The 13,082-nt window shown below is 43.5% G+C and overlaps 1 long non-coding RNA gene across 1 annotated transcript in view; it reads left to right on the top strand.

The window, feature by feature from the left end:
• The window catches only part of LOC116073890, a 26,198-nt gene that overhangs the window by 5,082 nt on the left and 8,034 nt on the right, over positions 1-13,082 (top strand). Inside the window, exon 2 of the long non-coding RNA XR_004111959.1 lies at positions 5,363-5,535. This is a non-coding gene — a long non-coding RNA (uncharacterized LOC116073890). The remainder of the gene's footprint in view (positions 1-5,362; positions 5,536-13,082) is intronic.

Below are 13,082 nucleotides of genomic sequence, written 5' to 3'. Positions count from 1 at the left end.
ATTGTCCTTTAACTTTGCTTACTATTTTGCTTAAATTTTGGATTTTTATTTTTCATAACTGACAATCTTTTCTGCTATGGTTTCTGCATCTTGCATCTGCATCTTTAGAATGAACTTACAATTAATAACTCTTATATTTTTAATGCTTTTGTGCTTTCCTCTTTTAAAAAAAATCGGTTTCTTCATCCATCTGGAACGTATGTTTATGCGCAGCACATGACACAATTTTATTTTTTCCACATGGGGAACCATTTGTTGAAAATACCATGTATTATACATCACATATTGCATAGTCTGCTCAGTAGCTCTGCAGAATTGTAAAGTAAAACAAGAACTTTCACCTGCTTCCACCTCCACATAGAACTCTCTGGAACTCCACTCATGGTACCAAACATTTTAGCCATGCACACGTGGCGACTGAGTGCTTGGCATATGGCTGCTAGGAACTGAAATAGTATCAGTGAAGTATACGCCAGATTTTGAAGACTGTACAAGTATCATTAATCTGTATTATATTGGTTACATGTCAGTGATGCTATTTTAAATATTCTGTGCTAAATTATACTGTTGAAATTTATTTCACTTCTTTTTTTTTAAAGATTTATTTATTATATATAAGTACACTGTAGCTGTCTTCAGACACACCAGAAGAGAGCATCAGATCTCATTACAGATGGTTGTGAGCCACTATGTGGTTGCTGGAATTTGAACTCAGGACTTCTGGAAGAGCAGCAGGTGTGCTGAGCCATCTCTCCAGGCCTCACTTGTTCCTCCTCCCCCCCCACCCCCCACCCTCCCGAAAGCCACATAAGCTAGCTCACATGTGTTTCTCCTAGGGAGTGATGGTCTTGCTTGGACTTCCATATTGTTTAGGATTTCATTTTAATGGGTTACATTTTTCATGGTACTTCAAACAGTTGACCAGTTGTGTGAGTTACACAATAGCAGAAACTAAAACAGGTGGGTGATTATAGCAGCCACAGTATCTAGGTGATCTTTATCTCTTAAGCATTAAACACGAGCACGCGCGCGAGCACACACACACACACACACACACACACACACACACACCAAAGTTATTAAAGTTGGCCCAAAGTATAAAAAAAAAGATACAAAAATAATACAACTTTTATCCAAGTAAATAAATAAGGAGTCTGCTCCTTTGGTAAAGGGCTTGCCACACAAGCATGAGGACCCGTTTGAGCCTCCAGAACCCAAATGAAAAGCCAGGTGTGGCGGGCCAGGCTTCTAAGTCCCGAGCTAGGAGACTAGAAACAGGAGGGTCTCCAGGGCTTGCTGGCCAACCACCCCAGCCAAATCAGCAAGCTCAGGTTCAGTAAGAGAACCTGTTCCAAAAAGATAAGCAGCTAAACAGTTGAGGATGACACCTAGCATCAGCCCCTATCTCTACGTGTGTGTACACGTGTGTGCGCGCACACACACACAGTTTTATACACAAATACATGCATGCACATACATTTTATTTTCAATTTTATTCTTAGATTTCTTTTATTGTATGTGAATGAGCATTTTCCTCACATGTATGTCTGGGCACTATGTGAGTGTCTGGTGCCTGAGGTCAGAAGAGAACATCAGATCCCCTGGAACAGTTGTAAGGTGCCATGTGGGGGCTGGGAATTGAATCCAGATTCTGTGCAAAAACAGTAACTGTGCTTAACTGTTGAGCCTCTCTCCAGCACCCCCCATTTTTAGAAAAGGGGTGGGGGGAGAAAAACAAGGGAAGGGAATCCGTCCTACTCAGTGCCTTGGACTAAAGCCTGGAGATGTTTATTTCTGATACTAAAAAGGAACTAGGAATCTTGGCCAGGTTGGAAGCCATATTAAAGCTGCAGCAAGGACTCATTTCTCACCAGTACACTAAAAGTCAAAAGTTTGTTTGTTTGTTTAACACATGCCTCATTGCTGCTTGGGGTCTCTGCTAATGCAAATCCTCCCGAGGACAGCTTGACAATGACATCATAGCTTATGTAAAGGCTTAGGCCTTCTGACCCAGTGTATTCAGCATCAAGGAACTGACCTTATGCCTATATCTGTGTATTTGTGTAAGAGTTTATATTGTAGATAACTTTTGCAGTGCTGTCTGCCAAAAGATTGAAAACCTGGAGGTCTGACAGTAGGAGGTGTCCATATATATGATCTATCACAAATATCTTAAAAAGATGTAAGTGGGTGACCACCTGGACCCCGGGTTGGGGATATGGTTAGAGCCGAAGAGAAGAGACATTTGTACTCCTGACAGGTACAAACTGTCCCCTGAATCCGTTCTCCCCTTTGATAACACTCATATGGTTTTGGTGAAACCGATTTCCCAGCCTCCCTTGAAATTTACCTAAGTTCTCACTGGTGGAATTTGAGGGGGGAAAAAAAAACAGTATCTGTTCTTGTTCAGGATGATGGTTTTCTCCATGATCTGCTAAGCATTGATTTTCTACCCTGATCTTATGTATTGTAAACTTAAAAAAAAAAAAAATTCTGTATGGATGTTTTGCCTACATCCTGCCTGAGCATCATTTTTATGTCTGGTGCTGGTGGAGCCAGAAAAGCCTGGAAATGAAATTACAGACAGTTGTGGGCACCATGTGGGTGCAGGGAAACCTAAGTGCTCTGGAAGAGGAGTCAGTGCACCTAACCGCTAGACCCTCTCCCCAGCCACCTGTGTCCTGTGAGTGTGTGAGTCTCACAGGTTCTAGAGATAGTGGCGTGCTCTGGGGAGAACAGGATCCCTCTGCTGGCTTGTCTCTTGCTCACGTGCTCTCTGTCCTAGGGCTACCTGCTGCTAGGACATCATTCTGCCTCTCTGGTCCCAGCTCGCCTGCTCAGAGCAGGAGGAGCAGAGTGAAGATCCCTCCAACACACTCTCCGCATTAAATATTCTGGGTTTTGCCCAGGGGCACCCTCCGCTCCCTTGAGTCCCTTGACCCAGAACTTGGAGCTGTTCCAGGATCACTCCCACCTCCAAAGTAGGACCTTCTCTGGGTGTGTTTTACGATGTGGTTTTCTCTGATCTTGTTTTGCTGTTAATTTGATACCATCTGCTTTCTTTTACATGATTTCTCATTTTTTCTGTGTGTGTGTGTGATCCATTCATAAGACATAAAATGTTTCTGCATGACAAAAATCACTATAAACAATGGCAAAAAACAGAAGGCAGTCTCACCACTGTCGAAGAACTGTCTTTTGTGAGGAACTTTTGCCAGCTGACATAAACAGACACTGGTGTACACATGTACACATACACACACACACACACACACACACACACACACACACACACACACACACGGCAATACCTAATTCAACAACAATAAAAATAAATGAAGAAACAGACAATTCAGCTCTGTGAAAGTTCTGTGCCCCAGTGTAGGGGAATGCCAGGGCCAAAAAGTGGGAGAGGGTGGGGTGGCAGGCATGGGGAGGGGGGAGGCAACAGGGGTTTGTTTTGGTTGTTTTTGTTTGTTTCTTTGTTTTTTGGAGGGGAAACTGGGAAAGGAGAAATTTACATGTAAATAAAGAAAATATCTAAAAAAAGAAAGAAAGAAAGAAAATACCACTATATTGTAGGGTATTGGACAGAAAAAAAAGAAAGAAACAGACAATTCACAGGAAAATGAAAATAATTTGGAAGTGTGTTAAAATGCTTAATTTTAAATGTCTTTTTTTAAAGATTTATTTATTTTTTGTATGTGAGTACACTGTTGCAGTCTTCAGACACACCAGAAGGAGGGCATCAGATTCCATTACAGATGGTTGTGAGCCACCATGTGGTTGCTGGGAATTGAACTCAGGACCTCTGGAAGAGCAGTCAGTGCTCTTACTCACTGAGCCATCTCTCCAGCCCCTTTAAATGTCTTTTAAAAAATATATTTTTAATATGTGTATGTGTATTTAGTATGCCTGTATGCCTGTGCACCGTTTGCATACAGTGCCCACAGATGGCAGAGAAAAGAGTCAGATGTCCTGGAACCAGAGTTCCAGATGGTTGTGAGGCCACCATGGAGATGCTGGGAATCAAACCCTGGGGCAGCAATCAATGTCTTTCCAGCCTCCTTCATCAGAGTCAAGAGAAAAATGTAAATTTAACCTTCCCTGATCAGTAACCCATACTTTAACCCATCTTAATCTAATCTAATGATTAGATGGTCCAGTCTCTAACAGCTTGACAGCATGGTACTTGTCACAGTGTGTGGAAATGGGTACTTTCATAATTGGTGGAGTGGAAATCACTAGTCTCGTATGCAGACAATTTAGCGGTCATCGATCTGTTTCACAAGAGTGTATTCTCTGCAGATCAACTATTCCACAGTCTGAAGGAATGTGCGCGCCTTAGGAACACTAGCAAAGCTACTGTCAAGTTCGGCTCTCTACTGCTATGATAAACACCATGACCAAAACAACTTGGAAAAGAATGGGTTCATTTCATCTTATGCTTCCACATAAGCACAGTTCATCAGTGAGGGGACTCAGGATAGCAACTCAAGCAGAAACCTGGACACAGAAACTAAAGGAGAGACCACGAAACATCTCTCTGGCTTGTTCTGCTTGTTTTCATAGATAACCCATGACCATCTGCACAGGGATAGCACTGCCTACAGTGGGCTGGACCCTCCTGCTTCAATCATTTATCAAGAGACAGCCCCCACAGAGTTGCTCACCGGCCAATCTGATGGAAGTAATTCCTTAGTTAAGGATCCCTCTCCCCAAATGACTTGAGTTTGTGTTAAAGTTGAAAAATGTCTGTGTTTTCATATGATTACAAAAGTCAGTGGGAAGCATCCGCCATCAACAGCACGGTGTTGGACAGACAAGCCACAGTGAGCACACCTGGGTCTGTGGCTGTAAAGAAAACTGAGCGTATGGATGTGGCGCTGCCTCCATTCTATAGGAGAGCGAGAGAAAGTGTGGGAAGGTAGACAGAGCAAGAAGAGGGAGAAAATACAGTTTGAAGGTTTGCCGCCGACACAAATGGAGAATGTCTACCTGGGGAAATTATTACGGACCAGAAAGAAAGAGAAGCTTCCTCGCCAACCTGCGGTACTCTCTAGACTTTCAAATCCAGGGGAATATTCTTCCTCAGGTTTGCTTTCTGATTCTCAGAACCCAGAAATGCAGTGGTACTGGTTGATCACTTCCTTGTTTTTTGCCTTTATTGTAAGTTTTCCTCCCTGCCTCCCTGGTCTCTTCTCTTTCCTATGTTGTCCCTGACTCCAGGAAAGGGATTTGGGGTTTGGGGTTTGGGAAGGGATAATAAGCATGTACCCCCTTTTGCATGCTGCTTCTATGTGATCTTTTAAATTCTCTTTCATTTTTATTTATATATGTATGAATTTGTTTGTTTTTGCAGTGTCAGGAATGAAACCCAGGTTCCCATACATCCCAGGATCCCTTTAATTCTTAATCTATTGAATCCAGACATGCTCAAACTAGTACGAATGTACACATATGGAGAAAGACAGAAGAGGGGCACGGACAGAGAGACGGAGAGGGAGTTTAAGGAATTAGCTCACAACGGGACAGGTAAGGCTGAGCCCTGTAGTAGCTGAAGGTAGCTCGTGACTGTAGTTTTTGTTCCAGGGGATCCAAGCCTCTCTCACAGACATGGATGCAGGGAAAACACCCGTGTACACAATAAATTAATTAATTAATTTTAAGAAGAAAAGGAAAAATTGAGGGAAGCGTTAACATTCAAGCCTTGAGGCTGAAACCTGTGGGCTACAAACTCAGCCCAGATTTCTTTGTTGTCTGGAAAGCCAGTCTTTGCTGTTAGGGCTACGACTACGGAGACAGGACCCACCCACCCTGTGGAAGGCAATCTAAGAGCCTACAGATCTGAAAGTTAATTACAACTAAAATATACGTTCATGGCGTTTGCTTGTTACCCTGGTGTTTACCAAACAACTGGGCACCATAGCTCCATCACAGCCAGCGTGCTTCAAGCGCCATGGCGGCCTTCCCTTGACGGCTGTATTTACGTTATCCTCTGCTGTTGCCACCAACACGGTTGCTCCTGTGCTCAGCTGTGACACTTTCCAGACACCTGCGCTCCAGCAGAGATCACAGGCCTGTCACTGTCACTCACGTCAGAATCATTCCATGGTTTCCTCTAAACACGAACAGAAGGATTTCCCACAGGAACTAGGGCCCCCTTGAAGCCTATCTCTTTTGGCTGGCTTTGTTATTCAATGAATTTATCTTGACATAATGGCAGCCATCTTGAGTTGTAGCAGACAGGATCAGAGCCCCAGAATAACCTGGTTGGGGTTTCTCACATAGTTTCCCAGCAAACTGTGGAAGGACACAACCATTAGAGAGGTACTGACGCTTTACAGCTGGACTGTGGTGCTAGGAATGTGCCTATCTGTTTGATACTAGCTTAAATAAACCAGGTACATTCCCCTTTATTGAGGTCACTTTTGTCCTAACCAACACATGCACTCCTCCTTCTGACGCAAACTGTGAGTATCCACTTGGTCTTGTCACAACTCAGGGCCTCACCTCTGTCAATAAGTCACAAGATGAACCACCTTCTGTGTAATCCTGAATCTCTCTGCATCTTTGTCTGGTGGGTTGTCGTTGTTGTTCTTGTTGTTGTTGGGTCCTGCTCTTCACCCCCAGATGGTTGGGGTTTTTTGGTTTGGGGATTTTTTTTTATTTTTATTTTTTGGAGACTAGGTTACTTCAGAGCACTATAATGACAATAAAAATATAATGATAGCCACTGTAAGAGCCTTCCCTGGGTTTTTGTGATATAATACATTTTTAGAAAACACAGACCAACTCAGCTGCCACCCAGGCCCAGATCCAGACCTTTGAGTTGGTCTGCCCCAACATCTACCCCATCTATGAATGGCTTCAGCATATGAAAGAGCCAGCCCTGCAGAACCAAAGATGCAGGATCTTCATGACACAGGGCAACAGCAAGATAACTAAGAGGAGTCCCATGAGGATCCAGGATTGAAAGTGCAGCAAAAACCAGAGGCCTTGAACTAGACCAATGACTTAGTGCAATGAACATTTGCAAGTAAAGATGTATGGACCAAAGGGTGTACTGCACAACACATTTGCAACTTCCACAAGATGGGGTTTTTGTTTTGTTTTTTAGTTGTGAGGTTGCAAGGATGAGGAGATGAGTGGGATTGGAGTGCATGGTGTGAAATTCACAAAGAATCAATAAAAAAAGTTTTTAAAAAGACGCCTTTTAAAAAATGGTGCTGTCAGAGAGATAACTCCTATATTTTTTAGCCAAAGAAAGAAGAGGCATCATCCCCTGTTCAGGAGGGCTAATGGGCAGGGGGTGTGGTTTAGTGGAGTGCCTTCCTGGTGTGCATGAAGTTTGATTCTTAACAAAGCATAAAGCAGACCTGTGAGACATGCCTCTGGTCCAAGTATTTGGGTGGGTAGAGGCAGGAAGATGGTAAGTCAAAGGTTATATTTGACTGCATAGTGAGCTTGAGACTCCCTTGGGCTATGTAAGACCCTATATAAAAAATAAATAAGACCCTTTAGCTCTTACTGTGTTTACATGTTCAAGGTTGGGTCTGCTCTTTTGAATCCCAGGAGGACATCTGCAAACCTCTACGTTCAAAAGCTGAAGTGGGTAAATTGGATGTACTGAGAGTAGGAATGGACTGGGGTGAGGTGAGATTGAACCTTCCAGGCAAGAAGATGTAGACCGCCTGACTGAGGCTTTGAGAGAGGAGTGTAACAGGTACTACAAGGAGCTTTGATGTTGCTGGATGCTGAGCAGTTATCCTAGGAGCTGCAATGGTTTCTCTCTCTCTGTCTTTCTCTGTCTCTCTCTGTCTCTTTCTGTCTCTCTGTCTCTCTGTCTCTGTCTCTGTCTCTGTCTCTCTCTCTCTCTCTCTCTCTCTCTCTCTCTCTGTGTGTGTGTGTGTGTGTGTGTGTGTGCAAAATACAGTGCAAGGAGGATCATCTCAGACTCCTAACTAGAGACACAATGGCATTCTAAGCTCAAGCCCACAATTCATCAAGGGCTATCCTAGTGACCATCCTGGGGATACCCCAAGACAAGAATTCATCTCCCCTAAGTGTTACTGACTTGAAAAGCTTGCTTTCCAGAATTATCTAAGAGAAGAAGAGAACACACAGGAAATGACAGTCATGGGATTTGCTGCAGGCTGTGGTGGGTAGGCCTCAGACACAGATTTATGTATTGGAGAAAACTACACACAAGGTACCATCATTCTTGTGCTTACAGGGATCCCTGCTAGTTAGAACGTGTGTGCTCTTTGATATCTAGCTTTGCTCTCAGACCCCTCCCATTAAGTTGTATTTACTCCAAGCCTATCCCATTTAAGTGTCTTGTTGCCTCAATGTTCTTTTTCTTTGAAGTCCATCCCCACTCTGGTCTCTGGAGATTCTCCCTTCTTCCTGCAGAAGTACAATCTCTTACAGAGTCAGGTTATGTCACCAGAAGTTCTGGCTTATCACAGTTCCTCAAGTCAAGCATTCTTCTGCACAGAAAGCTGGAGTTCTCAAACTGTTCCGTGCTACACCAGCTTCCTAAGAAGTTAATTGCTGTTCCCGAGAACTTTTTGTCCCTGAATTTGGATTGTTTGTTTGTTTGTATTATTGTTTTTTAAGACAGTGTTTCTCTGTGTAGCCCTGGCTGTCCTGGGACTTGCTCTATGGATCATGCTGGCCTCAAACTCAGAGAGACCCGCCTGCTTCTGCTAACTGCATGCTGGGACTAAAGGCACGTGCCACCACTACTAGGCATGTCCCTGAGTTTGGAGAGCACAGCCTTCCAGTGTCCATTTTGAGAGAACCAGTTGCATATTAGCATGGAAGATTCTGAGAAGTACGTTAAAAGCAGTGCTCACCTCAGTCATTCCATGATTATTTCTCTTTGGGACACTTCTCTTATGGCTCATCCATTGGCACTGTCAGTTCTGTAGACTCCATCTGGGACTCTAATGCAGTAGAAGGAACACCAGACTTTAGGATAAAAGGAAATTTGTTCAAGTCAACATGGCCTCCTGTGCTTCCCTGAAGTATTCTCTGTCAGTTTGAGTTGATAGGCCTGGCAGTTTTGTTCACAACTGTGATGGAGTAGTTTTTCTTGGTGAATTTAAAAACTGAGCTGAGCGTTTACGCAAGAATAAAGGGAAAGCACTGGCAAGCAAGCAGAGGAATCCTCCATGAGCTGACTGATCTGACTTCAGACTCCAATACCTAGAATCTTCCAGATCTATGACTCCAAGCACATTATAAGTCATCATTATTAAAATTGATAATGCCAGCTCCACAGTGGGCACTAGGAGATAGTGACAGGAGATTGTGCTTGCAACTCTCAATCTATTGCCTGTCTGGTCCCAAGGGAACATGGCTGCCATATATCACCATAGCAACACTGTCCTAGTGAGAATGTTTCTGAGGAGAAGACTGAAGGCACCATGAAATTTAAACAGTATGTATTTGAAACCCTACCTTTCCCATACCTGTCTGCTCCTCCAGTTAACATGTTTCAATTTCATCCTACTGAGAATTCTCAGAGGCCCCTTCCTCAGATCTCCATCTCTGCTCTTAGCAGATCTAAACAGAACATAGCCCCCTTCTTCCCATCAGTGAGATCATACAGGGAAGTTTGTGTCATGAGCTTCATTTAAGATGTAAGGTGATGGGCCTAATGGTCAGGTGCTTTAGAACAGTGTAAAACAGTCTGAGTCTTGGAAGATCATAGTAGACATTTGCGCTTTTTACATGACATTCCCCACTCCCAGCCCCGCCTAATTTCCCTCCAGCTTCTCCTGGAGATAATGAGGTGGCATTTTTCCCCTCCAAGGCTTTCATCTATAGTCTTCTCTTTCTAGATGTCCTCCAGTACCTACAACCCCTACCTGTTTCCTCTGCAGAGTAGTCTGGCTCTCTTTGTTTTATATCCACAGCTGTTTACCTTCTGTGTCCACCCAGGTGTTTTGCTGAACAAAGAGCCTTGTACTGAAGAGGAATGTCTGCCTTAGGGGAAGATGCAGCTGTGGTCTAAATATTAGCTTTCCTCTTCTCTACTGCAATTCTAATTACTATGGAAACATGCCTAGGAGAGATGTGACACACTAGACAAGTATGTTGGATGAATCATTGCAGCAGAGATTTAGAAGATGCACTGAAGGGAAAATGGTGGAACCAGAGGCTGAGAACCAAGGTGCATGGCTTTCCTGGTAGACCAGATGGCTGGGAGCCAGGCTGCGTGACTTTCCCAGGTAGACCAGATGGCTGGAGACTAGGCTTCATGGTTTTCCCAGGTAGACCAAAAGGCTGGGGACCAAGATGTATGGCTTTCCCAGGTAGATCAGATGGGTGAGGATTAGGAGTGAACAGGGAAGACAATAGAGAAGAAAACAGAATCTGGGATCTGAGATCCATAGCCTTGATGACAGATTGAATAATATTGAGTGTGTAGGAGACAAATGCTGATAGGCAGAGAGGATAAGGATGAATGCTAAGTGTTGAACTGGGGATAGCTGGCATGGTGCCAGGCTAGTGAAAAGAATAATGGCCATATTAATATCAGCCTTCTTCCCTCTGCATCTTAGGGTTTCATTGCTGTGAAGAGACCATGACCAAGGCAACTCCCAAAAGACAAACATCTTGTTAAGACTAGCTTATAGTTTCAGAGGTTCAGTCCATTATCATCACAGTGGGAAGCAGGGCAGTGATCAGGCAGACTGGGAGGAGTTTGAGCCTAGGATCCCTCAAAGCCCACCTACACAGTGACATACTTCCTTCAACAAGGCCACACCTCCTAAGAGTGGCATGTCTCATGGGCCAAGCATATTCAAACCACCACATTTAGCCGGGTGGTGGTGGCGCATGCCTTTAATCCCAGCACTTGGAAGGCAGAGGCAGGCGGATTTCTGAGTTCAAGGCCAGCCTGGTCTACAGAGTGAGTTCCAGGACAGTGAGTTCTACACAGAGAAACCCCGTCTCAAAAAAACAAAACAAAACAAACAAACAAACAAAAAACCCATCACATTCTGCAACTCTTACTAGTAAGAGTTGGAACTCCTCATTGAGTATAGACAGTATGTCAGACACTCGATGAGTACTTGATGTAGGCTGTGGTCCATGCTATGCTGTTAGAATAGTGCACAGGCTGAGAAAATATCTTTTTATTTATTTATTTGCCTTTTATTGAAAATGTTTTTTTCATATAATATATTCTGATTACAGTTTCTCCTCCAAGTTCCTACCTACCTCCTCTCCTATCCAGATCTACCCATTTTCTGTCTCATTAGAAAACAAACAGGTTTCTAAGGAATAATAATATAAAATAAAATAAAATTTAATAATATAAAACAAATACATTAGAATAGGACAAAGACAAACAGAAGAAAAAGAGGCCAAGAAAAGGCACGAGAAACAAATATAGAATCAGAGACCCACTCATTCACACACTCAGGAATCCCATAAAAAAAAATACATAAAACCAGAAACCCATAAAGGACCTGTGAGGTTAAAAAAAAAAAAAGTAGAAAAATAAAAATAAGATATGAGCTGAGTAGTAGTAGTACATGCCTATAATCCCAGCATTTGGGAGGCAGAGGCAGACAGATCGCTGTGAGTTCAAGGCTAGTATGGTCTACAGAGTGAGTTCCAGGACAGCCAAGGCTACACAGAGAAACCCTGTATCAAAAAAACAAAAAAGAGGAGGAGGAAGAGGAGGACGAGGAGGACGAGGAGGAAAAAGAAGTTAAGAGAAAGGAAGGGAGGAAGGGAGAGGAGAGGAGAGGAGAAAGAGAGAGAGAGAGAGAAAGAGAGAGAGAGAGAGAGAGAGAGAGAGAGAGAGAGAGAGAGAGAGAGAGAGAGGACCCTGACAAGACATTTATGAGACAAAGAACCTCCAAAAACACTGTGGAATTTGTTTCCTGTTGGCCATCATTGCTGGGCATGTAGCCTTAGTGGTAGAGTGTTACCCTAGTACAACTCCCTCGGAGGAAACTAAAGTTTTATTTGTAAGTGGTTATCAATTAGAGATAGCTTCTGGGTTAGGGATAGAGGCATGCATGTGTCCACTTCTCTCAGCTCTAAGATGCTAACTGGTACATACCTGCGCAGGCTGCCCCAGTCTCTGGGAGTTCACGTGTGCCTTGGTCTGCTGTTTTTTGTTTTTTGTTTTTGTTTTTGTTTTTTAGATATTTTCTTTATTTACATTTCAAATGATATCTCCTTTCCTGGTTACCCCTCTGAAAAAATATCAAAAACAAAAACTAACCCTGTTTCCTCCCCCCTCCCCCTGCTCGCCAACCTACCCTCTCCCACTTCCTGACCCTGGCGCATAAACTTTCACAGGACCAAGGGCCTCTCTTCCCATTGATGACTGACTAGGCCATCCTCTGCTATACATGTGCTGCTGGAGCCATGAGTCTCACCATGTGTACTCTTTGGTTGGTGGTTTAGTTCCTGGGAGCTTTGAGGTACTAGTTAGTTCATATTGTTGTTCGTCCTAAGGGGCTGCAAACCTTTCAGCTCCTTGGGTCCTTTCTCTAGCTCCTTCATTGGAGACCCTATGCTCAGTCCAATGGATAAATATGAGTCTCTACTTCTGTATTAGTCGGGCACTGTCAGAGCTTCTCAGGAGACAGCTATATCAGGCTCCTGTCAATCAGCACTTGCTGACATCCACAATAGTGTCTGGGTTTGGTGATTGAATATGGGAAGAATTCCTAGGTAGAACAGTCTCTGGATTGTCCTTCCTTCAGTCTCTGCTCCATAGTTTGTCTCTGCGACTCCTTAGATGGGTGTTTTGTACCCCTTTCTAAGAAGGAACGAAACATCCACACTTTGGTCTTCCTTTTTCTTGAGTTTCTTGTGGTTTGTGGATTGTATTTTGGGTATTCTGAGTTTCTGGGCTAATATCCACATATCAGAGAGTGCATGCCATGTGTGTTCTTTTGTGATTGGGTTACCTTACTCAGGATGATATTCTCCAGATCCATCCATTTCCCTAAAACTTTCATAAATTCACTGCTTTTAATTAGCTGAGTAGTACTCCATTGTGTAGATGTACCACATTTTCTGTATCCACTCCTCTGTTGAGGGAC

Source organism: Mastomys coucha, unplaced genomic scaffold (genome assembly GCF_008632895.1).
Source record: "Mastomys coucha isolate ucsf_1 unplaced genomic scaffold, UCSF_Mcou_1 pScaffold23, whole genome shotgun sequence".
NCBI lineage: Eukaryota > Metazoa > Chordata > Mammalia > Rodentia > Muridae > Mastomys > Mastomys coucha.
The sequence above is the reverse complement of the archived record's forward strand: the minus strand, read 5'-3'. Positions and strand labels throughout refer to the sequence as shown.